The 16,287-nt window shown below is 42.1% G+C and overlaps 1 long non-coding RNA gene across 1 annotated transcript in view; it reads right to left on the bottom strand.

Moving 5' to 3' along the window:
• LOC125618227 overlaps positions 1–6,699 on the bottom strand; it is a 78,904-nt gene extending 72,205 nt beyond the window's left edge. The window contains exon 1 of the long non-coding RNA XR_007349485.1: positions 6,350–6,699. This is a non-coding gene — a long non-coding RNA (uncharacterized LOC125618227). The remainder of the gene's footprint in view (positions 1–6,349) is intronic.
• Between the last annotated feature and the right edge of the window lie 9,588 nt (positions 6,700–16,287).

Below are 16,287 nucleotides of genomic sequence, written 5' to 3' on the forward strand. Positions count from 1 at the left end.
CGAGATATATTTTCAAGAAATAAAAATGCTTTTATATTAAGCTCCAAAATAAACAAAAGAGGGACTAAAAATAATTATGTAGGAAGTAGAGGTGAAAGAAAGAGATCAAGTGAGTTAATTCTCATCTATCACAGCAGAAGTTGACTGAATCATCTCTAACACTGATCGTCAAAAAACAGGAATATATCATGGAAGAGAAAAATCACAAGAAAACAAAACTTGAAAACAGAAAGGTCAGGTTCCATCTGGTCAATAGGCTTGAGATAAGCAAGGCCCCAGTGTCAGCTTCATGGGTATGTGCAGCTGCATGGGGTCCTGAACTCAAATTGCCCCATGCTTAGTTTAATATTCTGCCATTAGTATCATGAAATTCTTCAGGAGTTTGTCTTTGAACTTCTATTTTGTAAGTCAAATCCAATGGGCCCATGGAGCATGCCTGTGAGCAAATAAGATGTGCACTAAGCTTCTCCATTTGTCTTTCCTGTCTCACACCCATAGAGTACCTGGCAATGCCCATGAGCACAGCAGGCAGTGGACACATTATGCAAGAGAATCAAAATGAGTGCAGGCAAGCATGCCATAGCTGTGAGTGGGTACACAGGGCACTGACAGTCCTGGGAGGCCACACTTTTTATTCAAGTAGAACTTGCTTTGAATTCAGAAAAAGAGCAAAAGTGTTCTAAGAAACATAAAGGACCAAGGAATCCTATTATATTCATTCTTATTCATGTTATTTCCATAGATTAGCCAACAATTTACATTACAACAATTTCTATCAATTAGCCAACAACATTTCCCAGCAGAAATGACTGTATAGAAAGAAAGTGAGAAAGAGGAAAACCTATGGTCCTTGTCCTTTCTGTCCTCCTTGCCTACCAGACAGCCTAAGGGAGAGACAGCTGGGAGAATGCATATCAAGAAGTGAAATGAAACATTTGAAGCAGTCCAGGCATCATTTCCACCAAATGCATGACCTGTGAAATATGAATTGGCTAAATTCAGTGATTCCATAGGGTAAATATTGTTATATTTACATTTAAAACAGACATTACACAATATAAAGATGAATGCTGCCATACATGCTAGCAATTTTAAATTTTTTTAATTAGAATAACATTTAATATCAAATAAAAAACACCATGGCAAGTAGCAGAGAGCTTGTGGAAGAAAGGAAAAAGTTTTTTATTTTAATAACTTCATAAGGAGGTGCTTTTCTGCATTTTGCGCAAAGGGACCTACATTTTCATTTTGCACTGGATCTGGCAAATTGTGCACCCAGCTCTTCAGGGATCTTGGGCTTCCATAATAGCACTATTTTTCAGTACGTGCTGTTGTCACTTTGACAATTTTAAAAAATATATATGCACACTTTTGCAGCAGTCTGGCTGCAGCAAAATAACCCGGGGGTGATGAACAACTTGTGTACGTTGATACAGCAGGAGTGGGAGCCGTTTATAGTAGGACAGGACGAGTATATATACATTCCACACAGCTTATCCTAATTAACATAAACTAGATACAGCAGTCAACCAATAAGGAATCTCCACACTTAATGGCTCGCTGGCATTACTTCACAAACCACTCCCTCTGGCAAAATGCCAGGCGCCATCCAGACTTGTTTACAGACTCTAACACACTTTAAAAAAGTAAAAATAAAGCAAGACACTTCTGCTTCTGGAAAAATAGAGCAAACGCACTTTTCCCGTCTCCCCCTACTGATTACAACTGAAAACACTGGAATGAATATGTATACTCACAAATAAGGGACGCCAAAAGGTAAAGAGAAAAAGGCGGACCAGGTAAGGATCTGAGAACCCTAGGAATAACATTATAGTGGTATTAGTCACCTTTCCATCTGTAACAAAATACCTGAAATGATTAACTTAGTAAGACAAAAGGTTTATTTTGGGTCACAGTTTTGGAGGTTACAGTCCCTGATCAATTGACCTGGTTACTAAGCAACATATCATGGTGGAAGTGCAAAGCAGAGAAAATCCATCTACCTTATGGTCAAAAATCAAAGATGAGAAATAGCAAGGGGCTAGAGTCCCACTAATTCCCTTGATGTACACCTTCAATGACCTAGGAAATCCCACTAGCCCCACCTCCTAATGGCACCACCCTGGGGACCAAGCCTTCAACACAGGTCTTTGAGAAACATTCAAAATCCAAACCAGAGCAGTGGTAAGGTCTCTGGGTTTTCTTTTTTCCATATATTCCCAGATTTGGAGCTGAAGAAGGCTGAACCCAGAAATGTCCCCAGGCATAAATAAACAAAGGCTCAACCAACACCTGATTTCTCTAACCAAAGGACCCCAAATAGGCAGCCTAGAAAAACAGAAACTTCCAGAAAATAATTGCTGTACTTCAGTCAAACACCACAGGAGGTGGGAAACTGGTCTCTTCCTTCAAAACACCACCAAGGCTTGGGTGGTTAGCTTCACCACCCCCAAACCTCTCCAATGGGGGGAGGGTGTCAGAAAAGACCAAATAGGGAGGTGGGACCCTCATCCCCACTGTAGTAAGTGGCACCCCCACGGTGACAGTGGAGCACATGAGGCGCAGCCATGAAGCACCCCTTCCTTCCCTCTCAGTGGTATCCATAGAGGCCCCTTGCCTGTCTTCAGAAGCTGACTGGAAACCCTGGATTTCTACCCTCACCTAGCAGTAGCTTGACCCCAATGCCCCTTTCTCTACTGAAACAATGTCAGAAAAAGCAAGCTAAAACATTAGGTTTAAATAATATCCAGAATCTCATATCAGAATGCCTAAAATGTCCTGGTTCCCATTTTTTAAAAAATCATACCAAGAACTAGGAAGATATCAAACTGAAAAAGGCAATAGATGCCAACAAGATGTAAGAGATTTTAGAACTAATTGACAAAGTTTCTAAAGCAGCTGCATAAGCATGCTTCAATAAGCAGTTATGTACACATGAAAAAAGCAGAAAGTCTCTGCAAAGAAAGAGAGGACATAAAGAAGAACTAAGTGGATTTTAAAAACTAAAAAGTATAATGAGTGAAATTTTAAAACCAAATGGATGAGCTCAACAGAAGGATGAAGAGAGGGGGAATATTTGAACTAGAAGATAGAACAATAAAGCTAACCCAATCTTGAAAACAGAAAATAAGAAATAAAAAGAAAAGGAAACAGATATATTCTGTGCAGGTAGAATGTATAACAACAACCCTCACCATAATGTATTATGTAGCAATTTTTTAAATGAGGGGAAAAAGGAATAAACCTCCGGGCACTTGTACAACTATAACAAGAGATCTAATATTCATGTCATCAGAGGACCAGAAAGAAAAGAGAAACAGTAAAGGGCAAAAAGTAATCAAAGAAAAAATGGCAGAAAACTTCCCAAACTTGGCAAAGGCAAAAGCTTACTAGTGACTCAAGAAGACAAGCAAACTTCAACTACAATAAACCCAATCATATCCACACCAAGACACATCATAGTCAAATTTCTAAAATATGAAGACCAAAAGAAAAATGAATGAAAGGTTTAAATGACAGAGGATTTCTCATTAGAAAGCACATAGACAAGAAGAAAGTGCCATGTTTTTCAAGTGCTGTTAAAAAAAAAAAAAAAAAAATGTCAACCCTTAATCCTGTATCCAGTGAAAATATCTTTTAGGAATTAAGAGAAAACCAGGACATCTCAAATGAAGGAAAACAAAGATAATAAGCAGACCTACTCTAAAAGAATAGTTCAAGAATGTAATCTAGATAGAAAGGATACGGTAAAAGAAGGAATCTTGGAACATTAAGAAGGAAAATTAGGGCTGGGGTGTGGCTCAGTGGTAGAGTGCTTGCCTCACATGTGTGAGGCACTGGGTTCAATTCTCAGCACCACATATAAATAAATGAATAAAGATCCATCAACACTAAAAAATATTTTTTAAAAAATAAGGAAAATATAGGTAAGTACAATAAACTTCTTTTTCTCTTGAATTTTCTACAGGTGAAATAAAAATTATATCACCATCTAATGTGATTCCAAATATATATGGAAGAAATACTTAAAGAAATACTTAAAGGAAGACAAAGGAACATAAAAAGAGAAAATATTTCTACATTTTCATTTCTACAAAATGCTTACATCAATAGAAAATGATAAGTTATGCATCTAAAATGTAAGAGTAATAACTAAAAGAAAGCTATATAAATAGATGCATTCAACGGGGCATGGGGTGCATGCCTGTAATCCTAGCAAATCAGTAAGCTGAGACAGGAAGATCAGAAGTTCAAGGCCAGCCTCACAACTTAGCAAGATCCTGTCCCTAAATAAAAAATAAAAAGGACTGAAGATGTGGCTCAGTGGTAAATCTCAGTGGCAATTACCAAGAATACAAGTAACAATAAATGTTGGTGAGGATGTAGGGAAAAGGGCACACTCATACAATGTTGACAGACTGCAAATTGGTGCAACCACTCTGGAAAGCAGTATGGAGATTCCTCAGAAAACTTGGAATGGAAACACCATGTGACCCAGTTATCACACTCTTTGGTATATACCCAAAGGACTTAAAATCAGCATACTACAGTGACACAGCCATATCAAATGTCTATTGCAGCTCAATTCACAACAGCTAAGCTATGGAACCAACCTATGTGCCCTTCAACAGATGACTAGATAAAGAAACTGTAGTATACATACACAATAGAATATTGCTAAGCCATAAAGAAGAATGAAATTATGGTATTTGCTGTAAATGGATGAATCTGGAGACTATCATGCTAAGCAAAATAAGCCAATCCCCCAAAACCAAAGGTTGAATGTTCTCTCTGATATGTGGATGCCAACACACAATTAGCTAGGGGGAAGTTTAGAAGTGCATTGGATTAGACAAAGGAGAAGGAAGGGAAGGATGAGGGAATGAGAATAAGAAAGACTGTAGAATGAATCGGACATAACTTTCCTATGTTCAGATGTGAATACACAACCAGTGAAACTCCACATCACGTTCAACCACAAGAATGGGAAGTTATACTCCATGTATGTATGATATGTCAAAATACACTCTACTGGGTTGGGGTTGTGGCTCAGTGGTAGAGGGCTTGCCTAGCACATTCGAGGCCCTGGGTTCGATCCTGAGCACCACATAAAAATAAACAAAATAAAACTATTGTGTCCAACTAAAACATAAATATTTTTTTAAAATACACTCTATTGTCATGTTTATCAAAAAGGACCTCCCAAAAAGCAATCTTAAGTATACATGCAGCAAAGACCTACAAACTTTGTAAAGTAAAATCTTATAAACCTGTATCATAGAAAAAGAAATAGAAAAATCCATCATTATAGTTAGAGCTTAGTGCTCCTTTCTCTGTGATTAACTTTTTAAAAAAGTGACAGAAAATAAATAATAAGACAAAAAAGATTCAACCAAATATCCACAAACAAATATTCAACCAAATATCAAAAAAAAATCTGATCAACATTTATGAAGCACCTCAGCCAAAACTGCAGAATTTTATTTATGTTCCCCCATAGCATACACCAAATAGACCATATCCCATACCATTAAAAAAACAAATGTGAAAATAACTGAAATTATGCAGCGTACTCTCCAACCACAAGGGAACCAAACTAGGAATCAATAACATAATTACAATAGGAAAATATCCAGACAATTGAAAACTAAGAAGCACTGTTCTAAATAACCCCTGAGTAAAAGACAAAAGTTTCTCAAGGTCAATTAAAAAATATACTGAACTCTACATCATGTATAACCAGAAGAATGAGAAATTATACTCCATTATATATGATGTATCCTACTGTCATGTACAACTAATTAAAACAATTTTTTTAAGAATGTATTATATTAAACTAAAATGAAAATACAACTTGTCCAAGGTTGTGGTCATAGTTTAAAACTATGCCAAGAAAAAAAAAATTATAGTACCAAAATGAAACATAGAAAAGAGAAAAAGTCTCAAATAATAATCTAAGCACCCACCTCCAGAACCCAGGAAAAGTAATCAAAAAGCATCCAAAGGAGGGAAAGAAAAAAAAAAACAAAATTAAAAAAAAAAAAATTGTTCTTTGAAAAAAATCGATGAAATTGACAAACCCTAACAGGAACTACAAAGAGAGAGGACACAAATCACCACATAGAAACAGGGACGTCCCCACTGAACCCACAAACGCCCGCAGGACACGGACGTCAAGAGGCCAACGGGGCCCAAGATGGCGGCGTGTAGGAGGCGACCGTGCAAGCGGCTCCCTGAGGCGAGACCAGGACAGAACCCTGCGGGACTTAATACTGGACTTTCAGCACTGCCTAGGGGCTCAAAAGGTTGATAAAATAAAGTAGATTTAAAAAAAAAGGAAAAAACTCACCCCGGGCACCGCAGCCGCTGATGTGGACCCACCATCATAGGCAGGTGGGAAAGGGGCGCCAAGAGAGCCCACACTTTGGATTACCACCCTGGCGTGTCTTGAAGCGGAGAGCACGGTGATCGGGACATTGTTGAGCTGATCCAGTGGGTGAGCTGCACTTTGTCCTCCTGTGAGAGGGCCGCTGAGCGCCTCCCAGTAGCCCGCCGAGAGCCAGGCAGCTGCCATATTTCCGGCTGCACTACGGTGGCCGGCAGGTGTGGCTCCAAACCCAGGTGCCCCTCCAAACCCAGGTGCCCAGACCTTGTAATTTCACCCGGGTCTGAAAACCAGACCTGGCAGAGGCTCACTACGTGACCCAGAGTGTGACTAGAATGTGACAGGTTAAATTCAGGCGTGGAAAGTGTTGCACCCAGGGGAATTCAAGACGCTCAGACCTCAGAGATCCTGCCTGGGTGCCTCTCACTCTTTGAGTCCGACAGTCTGCAGGACCCCATGGGGACAACCAGGAACTTGGGGGGCCAGGTGGACTCAATGTACCCTTTGGGATTGAGCCCAGAAGGCTGGGAAATGGGGGTCAGAGGAGGATGAAGGATTGGCTCCTTCACCACTCAAGGAAAACCCAGGGGAATTCCACCGGTACAGGTGCCTAGCATTGATCAGAAGCAGCCAGGCTCTGGAGCTGTGCTGATTTAAAAGCTTCACCAGACATCATTCTGCAAAGCACTGAGGGTCTAGCTGCACCTCCAGGAGCTCAGCCTCTAGGAACCACTTTCAGGGAATTTGCTGTGAATGGAGTAGACAACGCCCTCCCACCTGCCCCACCTCCTACTGCCAAGACTGGAAGCTGAGAATGGTCAACCTGACTAGTTCCACAAAAAGAAGAAAGAACTGACAGCCCCTGACTACTACAATTGCACACAATACATGCCTCAAGAAAAAAAAAAAAATGGAAAGAAAGACAACTGGGACCTGACAACCAACATATACTATTATAGACAATTTTTGACCATTTCAATGAAAACAATTCCTAATCTTCCATCAAAAACCTTTTTCTGCTGGGCACAGTGGTGCATGCCTGCAATTCCAACAGCTTGGGAGGCTGAGGCAGAAGGATTGCAAGTTCAAAGCCAGCCTCAGAAACTTAGCAAGCTCCTAAGCAACTTAGTGAGACCCTGCCTCTAAATAAAAAATAAAAAGGGCTAGGGATGTGGGTCAGTGGTTAAGTTAAGTCAATCCCCAGTACCAAAAAAAAAAAAAAAAAAAACATCTTTTTCCTTTTTTTTTTTTTTTTTAATTTGGGTGCTGAATGGTCCTAAACATTTGTACATATACATATATGTCTTACTCTTCTCATTTGTAGCAATTCTTGTAGGTAGTGTTTTGTTTTTTTGTTTTTTTGTTTTTGACTGTCTTTTGAGAACAAGGGTTTTTGATTAGTATACCTTGGTTTTGTTTTACATTGTTTTTTTTTGTTGTTGTTGTTGTTTTATATTGTTTTTCTCCTATTTCTCTTGATTCTCTTCCTCTCTTTCACTAACAGCCAAATTCTATTGTTCTTTCTTTCAGTCTTTATCTCTTTACTCTTTCTCATACTCACTCTCATTTATTACATCCTAAATCTCCTCTGCATTCTTCTTCTTCACCTTTTTGAAAAAGCAAAACTGTTTTTAAACATAATATCTCAACTTTGGGCAACTGGTTACATTTCTGTTTATAGTGCTAATTAACATTGTAGATGACAAAATAGGAACCAAGTATTTAGTTTAATGCTGAATATTGTTTGCATTGCTGGTTATTATTTGTCTACCCCTAAATTGTGAGGTACTAGAAACCTTCAGGAACACTATAAATCCATAGGGTAGAAGCTCTGCCATCTCTGATTTCTACTGATAAATGGGTAGACATGCAAATAGCATGAAAAAGCAAGGGAGCAAACCATCTCAAACAATTCAAAATACCTCCTGACCAGGCTCCAGTGATATCACAGTGGATGAAATGTCAGAGAAGGGATTTAGAAAGATCAGACTTAAACTGATATATGAGCTAAAAGATGATGTAAGGAGTGAAATCAGAAAAACCCAAGAAGTAAAAGGTCACTTCAACAAGGAGACAGAGATCCCGAAGAAGAATCAATTGGAGATTCTCAAAAGGAAGGAATCAATAAACCAAATTAAAAACTCAATGGAAAGCAACACTATTATACTAGACCACTTGGAAGACAGAGTTTCAGTCAATGAAGACAAAATATATAGTCTAGAAACAAGGAAGCCATAGAACTAAAAACTACAATTAATAGTTTAGATTTAATAGACATATAGAATATTTCATCCATCGATATCAGAATACACTTTCTTCTCAGCAGCACACAGATCATTTTCTAAAAATAGACCACATCTAAGGCCACAAAGCAAACACAAAACAAATAGAGATAATGTATTACATTTTATCCTATCACAGTGAAATGAAATTAGAGATCAATGATGTAATAAAAATTAGAAGCTACTCTAACACCTGGAGAATAAATAATATGCTACTAAATTATCAATGGATAGCAAAAGAAATCAGGGATGAAATTTAAAAATGAGAATAGTAACACAACATATCAAAATCACTGGGACACTATGAAGGTGGTTCTAAGAGGAAAGTTCATAGCATTAAGTTCATTCACTAAAAGAATAGAAAGTTGCCAAATAACGTAGCATTACATCTCACAAGGCCTGGAGAAAGAAGAACAAATCAACAATAAAAGCAGTAGACTACAAGAAATAATTAAAATTAGGGATGAAATTGAAACAAAAAATCAATGAAACAAAAAGTTGATTCTTTGAAAAAATAAAATTAATCAACCCTTAGCCATGCTAACCAAGAGAAAGAGGGGGAAAACTCAAATTTCTAAAATTAGTTATGAAATAGGAAATATCACCACAGACACCACTGAAATTCAGAAGATAATCAGAAACTATTTTGAAAATGTATACTCCAATAAAATAGAAAACCTTGAAGACATCAACAAATTTCTAGAGACATATGACCTACCCAAATTGAATCAGGAGGTCATAGAAAATTTAAACAGATTAATTTCAATCAATGAAATTGAAGATGCCATCAAAAGCCTACCAACAAAGCAAAGCCCAGGACCAGATGAATTCTTAGCCAAGTTATATCAGACCTTCTAAGAAGAATTAACACCAATCTTCCTCAAACTAGACCATGAACTAGAAAAAGGGGAACCCTTGCAAATTCATTCTGTGAAACTAGTATCACCCTGATTCCAAAACCAGACAAAGATACAACAAGGAAAGAAAACTTTAGACCAATGTGCCTGATGAACATAGATGCAAAAATTCTTATTAAAATACTGGAAAATCATATACAAAAACACATTAAAAATATAGTACACCATCATCAAGTAAGCTTCATTCCAGAGATACAAGGTTAGGTCAACATATGGAAATCAATAAAATAATAATATAAAATAATAATAATAATAAAATAATAATAATATAAATAATAAATATAAAATAATAATATAAAATAATAAAATAAAAGAAAAATCATTTGACAAAATACAGCATACATTCATGTCCAAAACACTAGAAAAGCTAGGGATGATAGGAAAATATCTCAACATTGTAAAAGCTATATGCATTAAACCCAAGGCCAACATCATTCTGAATGGAGAAGAACTGAAAGCATTCCCTCTAAAAACATTATACTATAGTAACAAAACAGCATGGTATTGGCACCAAAACAGACGTGAAGACCAATGGTACAGAATAGAAGACATAGAAACAAACTCACATAAATACAGTTATCTCATACTAGGCAAAGACGCCAGAAACATACATTGGAGAAAAGAGCCTCTTTAACAAATGGCGCTGGGAGAACTGGAAATCCATATGTATAGCAGAATGAAATTTAATCCCTCTCTCTCACCCTGCACAAATCTCAACTCAAAGCAGATCAAGGACCTAGGCATTAAGACCAGAGACCCTGTGCTTACTAGAAGGAATTGTAGGCTCAAGTCTCCATCATGTCAGCTTAGGAACCAACTTCCTCCACAAGATTCCTAAAGCACAAGAGTAAAATCAAGAATCAACAAATGGGATGGTATCAAACTAAATAGTTTCTTCACAGCAAAAGAAACAATCAAGAATCCAAACAGAGAGCGTACAGAATGGGAGAAAATCTTTGCCACCTTCATCTCAGAGCATTAATCTCCATATATAAAGAACTTAGAAAATTTAACACGAAAAGACAAATAATCCAATCAATAAATGGGCAAAGGAACAGACACTTCACAGAAGAAATATGAATGGTCAAGAAATATTGAAAAAAATGTTCAACATTTTAAACAATTAGGGAAATGCATATTAAACTACACTGAGTTTCCATCTCACTCCAGTCAGAATGAAAATTACCAAGAATACAAGTAACAATAAATGTTGGTGATGATGTAGGGAAAAGGCACACTCATACAATGCTGATGGGACTGCAAATTGGTACAACCACTCTGGAAAGCAGTATGGAAATTCTTCAGAAAACTTAGAATGGAACTACCATTTGACCCAGTTACCCCACTCTTTGGTATATACCCAAAGGATTTAAAATCAGCATACTACAGTGACACAGCCACATCAATGTCTATAGAAGCTCAATTCACAATAGCTAAGCTATGGAACCAACCTAGGTGCCCTTCAACAGTTGAATGAATAAAGAAACTGTGGTATATATACACAATGGAATGTTGCTCAGCCATTAAAAAAGAATGATTCCATGACATTTTCCAGAAAGTGGATGAATCTGAAGACTATTATACTAAGCAAAATAAGCCAATCCCTAAAAACCAAAGCCCAAATCTTCTTTCTAATATGTGGATGCTAATACACAACAAGGGGGAAGGGGAAGAATAGAAATTCGGTAGATTAAACAAAGGGGAATGAAGGGAAAGGAGGGGGGACAGGAATAGGAACCACCATGGAATGAATCTCACTTAACTTTCTCACATAAATATATAAATACACCACAGTGGATCTCCACACCATGTACAACCTCAAGACTGGGATCCTAATTAGAACAGGATGTACTCCTTGTTTGTATGTCAAAATATTTTTAAAAAATAAGATGACCAAATGATGTCATGGGAATGTTCAAATATGTCACAATGAATCCCATTATTACATATAAGTATAATGCATCAATAATTTTTAACAAGAGCATGCTGCGTGCACCACTACACATACAAATTTGATGACTTAGATAAAATGGGTCAGTTTCTAGGAAAACACAAACTTCTACAATTCACCAATCTAAAGCAGATCATTTGAATAGCCCTAAACTATTCAGGGAATTGAATTTATAATTTAACTCCCCCCAAATATTATCTTACTGAAGAATTATGACACGAAGGAAATGGAATAGAAGTGAGCCCAGCAGAGGCTTCAGGTTACTCAATAAACAGACACAAATCAATTGCATTTCTCTGTACCAATGCACATGTGGACACAGAAATTTAACATGCAAATACAATACTATTTACAATTGCCCAATAAATACTGAGGTATAAGTCTAACAAATTGTTACAGGACTCATATGCTGAGAACAAACAAAATTCTAATGAAAGAAATCAAAGACATAAATAAATGGAGACACATACTATGTTCATGGATGGGAAGATTCAAGAGTAAAGATATCAACTCTCCTCAATAACACCAAATAGATTTAGTGGAATTTCTATCAAAATCCCAGCAACATTTTTCCATATATAGACAGGATTATTCTAAAACATACATGGAAATGCAAAGGAAAGGAGCTAAAATACCTCCGACAATCTTGACCAAGTAGGATAAATGGAGATGAATTAGTCTACCCAACTTCGAGTCTTATCACATAGCCAGAGTGATCAAATTGTATGGTATTAGCAAAAGGATACATACATAAAAAAATAGAAAGGAATAAAGGACCTAGAGACAAGCCCCCATAAAGGTGCCCAATTAGTTTTGACAAAAGTACAAAAATAATTCAATGGAAGATATACTTTTTAACAAATGGTACAGATACAAGGGGACATCTTAGGTAAAAAAATAAATAAACTTCAACCTAAGCCTCGCATCTTACACAAAAAAAACTTGGGTTTTCATTTCTCATAGCATCTGATGTTTCAGGTCGGGGCTCATCAAACTGGGTACTACCCCCCTTTGGTCGGGGTGATGCACTGTGGTGGCTGTCCTGTGTATTTTAGGATTTATTTCTGTTTGCATCCTTTCCTTTGCTTCTTCATGCTACATGATGGTAGTATCTCCCCACCTCCTTGAGACAAATATCAAATAACATCCCCTTCCACACTTGAGTCCAGAAACATTTGAGGTATGGACCCCAAAGTCAGGGATGAAAATCCAAACCTGGGTAACAGAGCTGATTAGAGAATGTGACTTATTGACCTGTGGTCACAAGCACTTACTCATGCACCACCCAGCATTATACCCTCCCATCCCAGAGAGGAGCGGTGCAGAATGACCACGGGCCCCCTACCCAGGCAGACCTGACCAAAGGGCCCCTGCTCAGGACAGACCCTGGCCAGACGGCAGAGGGAAGGCTAGGACGGGTGGTCCTGAGAGCACGCTGGCCTGAGATACACGGGGCCAGCAGAAGAGCGGGATCACTTGCTGGATTTCTCCTCCCAAATTCCCCAGCCCAGTAGTCCCCATTCTCGACATGAACAGGACCAAGAGGAGTGAGAGGAGAGGCCGAGTTCCTGCCTTCATCTGTGCAATGTGGTGGCATCAACCTGGGTCTGCTCTCTGTGTCCCGCTGGGACCGTGGAGGGCGCAGACATGTGCTGTCCACCCATGCATCCCAGGAGGCTGGCACAGTTGGCACAGCCAGGAGCTCATCGATGCCCTGCAGTTCTTCAATCCCCACTGTTGCTGTCGCCGTTGTGTGCCTGTGACCCACAACATGTCCAGAGAAAGCCACACTCACTGCAGGGGATCTTGAAAGGCACCCCTCTGAGGCCCCTGCATCCTGCTTCTGAACATGGCTCACAAAAGGGAGGCTGACAGGTTCCAGAGATCCAGGGTTTTGTCAACAGGGACAGCCTGTGGCTGTGTCTGGCACTTCCTCCGGTCTTCAGGGCTCATGTCTGCAGTACCCAGCAGTGGCCACAAGGGAGAGATATGCCCCTTTCTAATGCCTCAACAGCCACCATCCTTACACAGACTCCTTCCTCAGGACAGGGAGCAAAGTGGGAAGGGGGACGAAGCCCCACTCCCCTCTCCAAAGGCAGGAGGGGATTGGTTCTTGGATTGGATCAGCGCAGCTGGTGTCTGAAGGACTGTCATTCAGAGAGGTTCCCCTTGTTTAGGTGCCTGGCTTTGTGAGCCAAGGCTGGACCCTCAGCTGCCTCTCGGGCATCTCCTTCCCTCTTGCAGCCTCCCCTTGACCTTCCCTCCTATTGAACCAGGAGCATCACCAACCCCTCCAGAGCCCGGTGAGGTGAGGGGCTTCTCTGTGACACCCAGAGGCTCTTCCAGCTCTAGGCTGGTCAAGAAGGCCCTATGTTGACCCCAGGCTGCCCACCACCACCATCGGCTCTTCTAGGGTGTGGCTGCGGCCCCAGGACCTTCTTCCCCATGCACTCAGGCCAGGCCCCGTTCTTCCCTAATGCATGCTGGACACCGTGTCTGGCCTTGCCAGCGTCCTGTTGACTGTGATGGAATTCTCTGTTCTTTTTTCTATTTTATCACCCACTTTGGTGCTGGAGATTGAACCGAGTATGCTGTCCCAAAAAGCCATGTTAAAGAAGAGGATACGAAGGTTTTGTGAAAGGAATTACTGTGCCCAGCCCAGTGTGCCCAGGTCCCCTGACTGCTCATGCAGTGCCCCTTCCACCCAGCCATACCAGAACTCCTCAGGGTTCCAGCCACTGATGACCCCGAGCGGTCTCCAGCCCAGCCTCCAAGGAGCTCTGGGCTGCTCTCATCTGCCAAGAGGGGTGGTAAATGGTGGGATGGAGGCCACCAGGTCTCTGTCCTCACTAGTCCCCTGAAGCTTTTAATAAACAGGCTGCTTCTAAGTGCAAAATTGCTCTCTGCTTCCAGTTCTCAATTAATCGTGTCTCTCAGGCCCTTGGAAAGTTGGCTCAGCCAGCTGCCCGCTGTGACCTCTTCCAGGAGGGTTGAGTGGCTGCAACTCCCCAGATGGCCACTGGAGGGAGCCTTAGGCTATGGACAGTGCTGGGAAGCTGTCCCCAGGAGGACTTCAGGGCTGGCAGAGGGGACCCGCAGGCCCTGTCTGGGCATCCCAGAGTCCTCTGCACCTCTGCAGCTCCCCTCACCCCCAGCTTCGGCCCCTCCTGTTCTCCGAGATCCCTGGGAAGGGAGGTATCCTTGGTCTCCATCCTCCACTGTCAACTGAGGCCTCGGCAGGGTGAGAACACAGAGTCTGGCTGGGAGAGAGAAAGAGACAGAGGGGAGACAGGACAGAGAATGGGAACAGAAGGGAGGGGCAGGAAGAAGGGGGAGGGCACCGAACAGGGGAGACCGGGAAGAGCAAGAGGAGGGGACCCTAAGAGGAGAGCTCTAACGGCATCCCCAGCCTGCCTTCTGCAGTCCCAGACATCTCTCCCTCCCTCCCATCAGTGTCTGCGTGGCCCCCAGCCACCGTGTCCCAATCCAGGATTCAGGGTCAGAGCTGGGAAGGTCCTGGAGCAGGAACAGGAGAAGAGGAAGCCCGAGTGCGCAGGATGGCGGGGACTCGACCCCCAGCCCCCACGAAGCCCTGCCCCTCTGACCCCAGGCCCGTGGCCCTCACCTGGCTCTCACCGCCTTTATCTCCCCTGGGGATCAGCGCAGCTGGTGTCTGAAGGACTGTCATTCAGAGAGGTTCCCCTGCCCCTGCGGACACGGCTGATACTGCAGGGGAGAATCCAGTGGGGGACCAGGCAGCGCCTTCTGGGGCCAGCCAGGGCGGGCTTTCCAGGACAAGCCCTCCCTCTGGCCTCCCACCTCACTCCTGCCTTCCGACCTCTGCATGGGTGAACCTGGGCCCAGTGACCAGTGGAAAGTGTAAGAAGCGCGTGGGGTGGGCAGAGGTGACAGCTTTGGAGGGAGCCGTGTGCACCTGCTTCCTACCCGCCCCTCCGCTCCCAGCTCTGCAAATACGGGAGCCTCGGCGACGGAGGCCTCTCCCCAGCCTCTGCCGCTCTCGGCTGCACTGCCCATCTTGTCGCCTAGGAAGGACAGCATGGCCTCCTGCCGGTCAGACTCAGTGGCCTTCTCCAGAGCTCATTCACTCAAGGCTGAGGCGCTGCCTGAGTGATGATGACCTGCTATTCCTCCTTCTAGAAACGTCCTCACAAGCCCGCGCCCCTTGCCCACCAAGACGTCACCCCTGGGTTCTCCTCCCCCCCAGGCTCGGCCTGCTCCAGGGGACCCTCTCTCCTCTCTTCCTTACACACTGTCGCTCCCCTGGTTGCACGGGTGACCCTCCTCTCTCTGCCACGCCCGCGTGTCACGTGCCTGCAGCGTGGCCCACAAGTGCAGGGCAGGCCTTCTCTAGACAACTTTCCCAGGCCACAAGCCCTCGGTGCTGAACTGGGAAGAAAATGAAAGTCCTGACCTCCCACCTGGGGCTTAGTTAGGCGGAGGCATGGGGACGGGTCTGTCTGGCCCTCATCCCCAGAAGTCTCCCTGTTTTAGTCAGCCTTTGCCCCTCGGTGACCAAAAGACAGGACAAGAGCGATTTTGGAGGAGGAAAAGTTTGGCCCGCACGGTTTCAGAGCTCACAGTCCACAGAAGGCCGGCTTCTTTGCTCAGTGCCTAGGGTGAGGCAGGATGTCGGTGGAAGACAGGGGAGGACTCAGGCCATGGCCCCGGGAAGCAGAGAGACACTAAGCTCAGCCCACAAAATACGTACCCCAAAGGCACGTCCCCAGTGCC

This window comes from Marmota marmota, unplaced genomic scaffold (assembly GCF_001458135.2).
Source record: "Marmota marmota marmota unplaced genomic scaffold, marMar, whole genome shotgun sequence".
NCBI classification, from domain to species: Eukaryota; Metazoa; Chordata; class Mammalia; order Rodentia; family Sciuridae; genus Marmota; species Marmota marmota.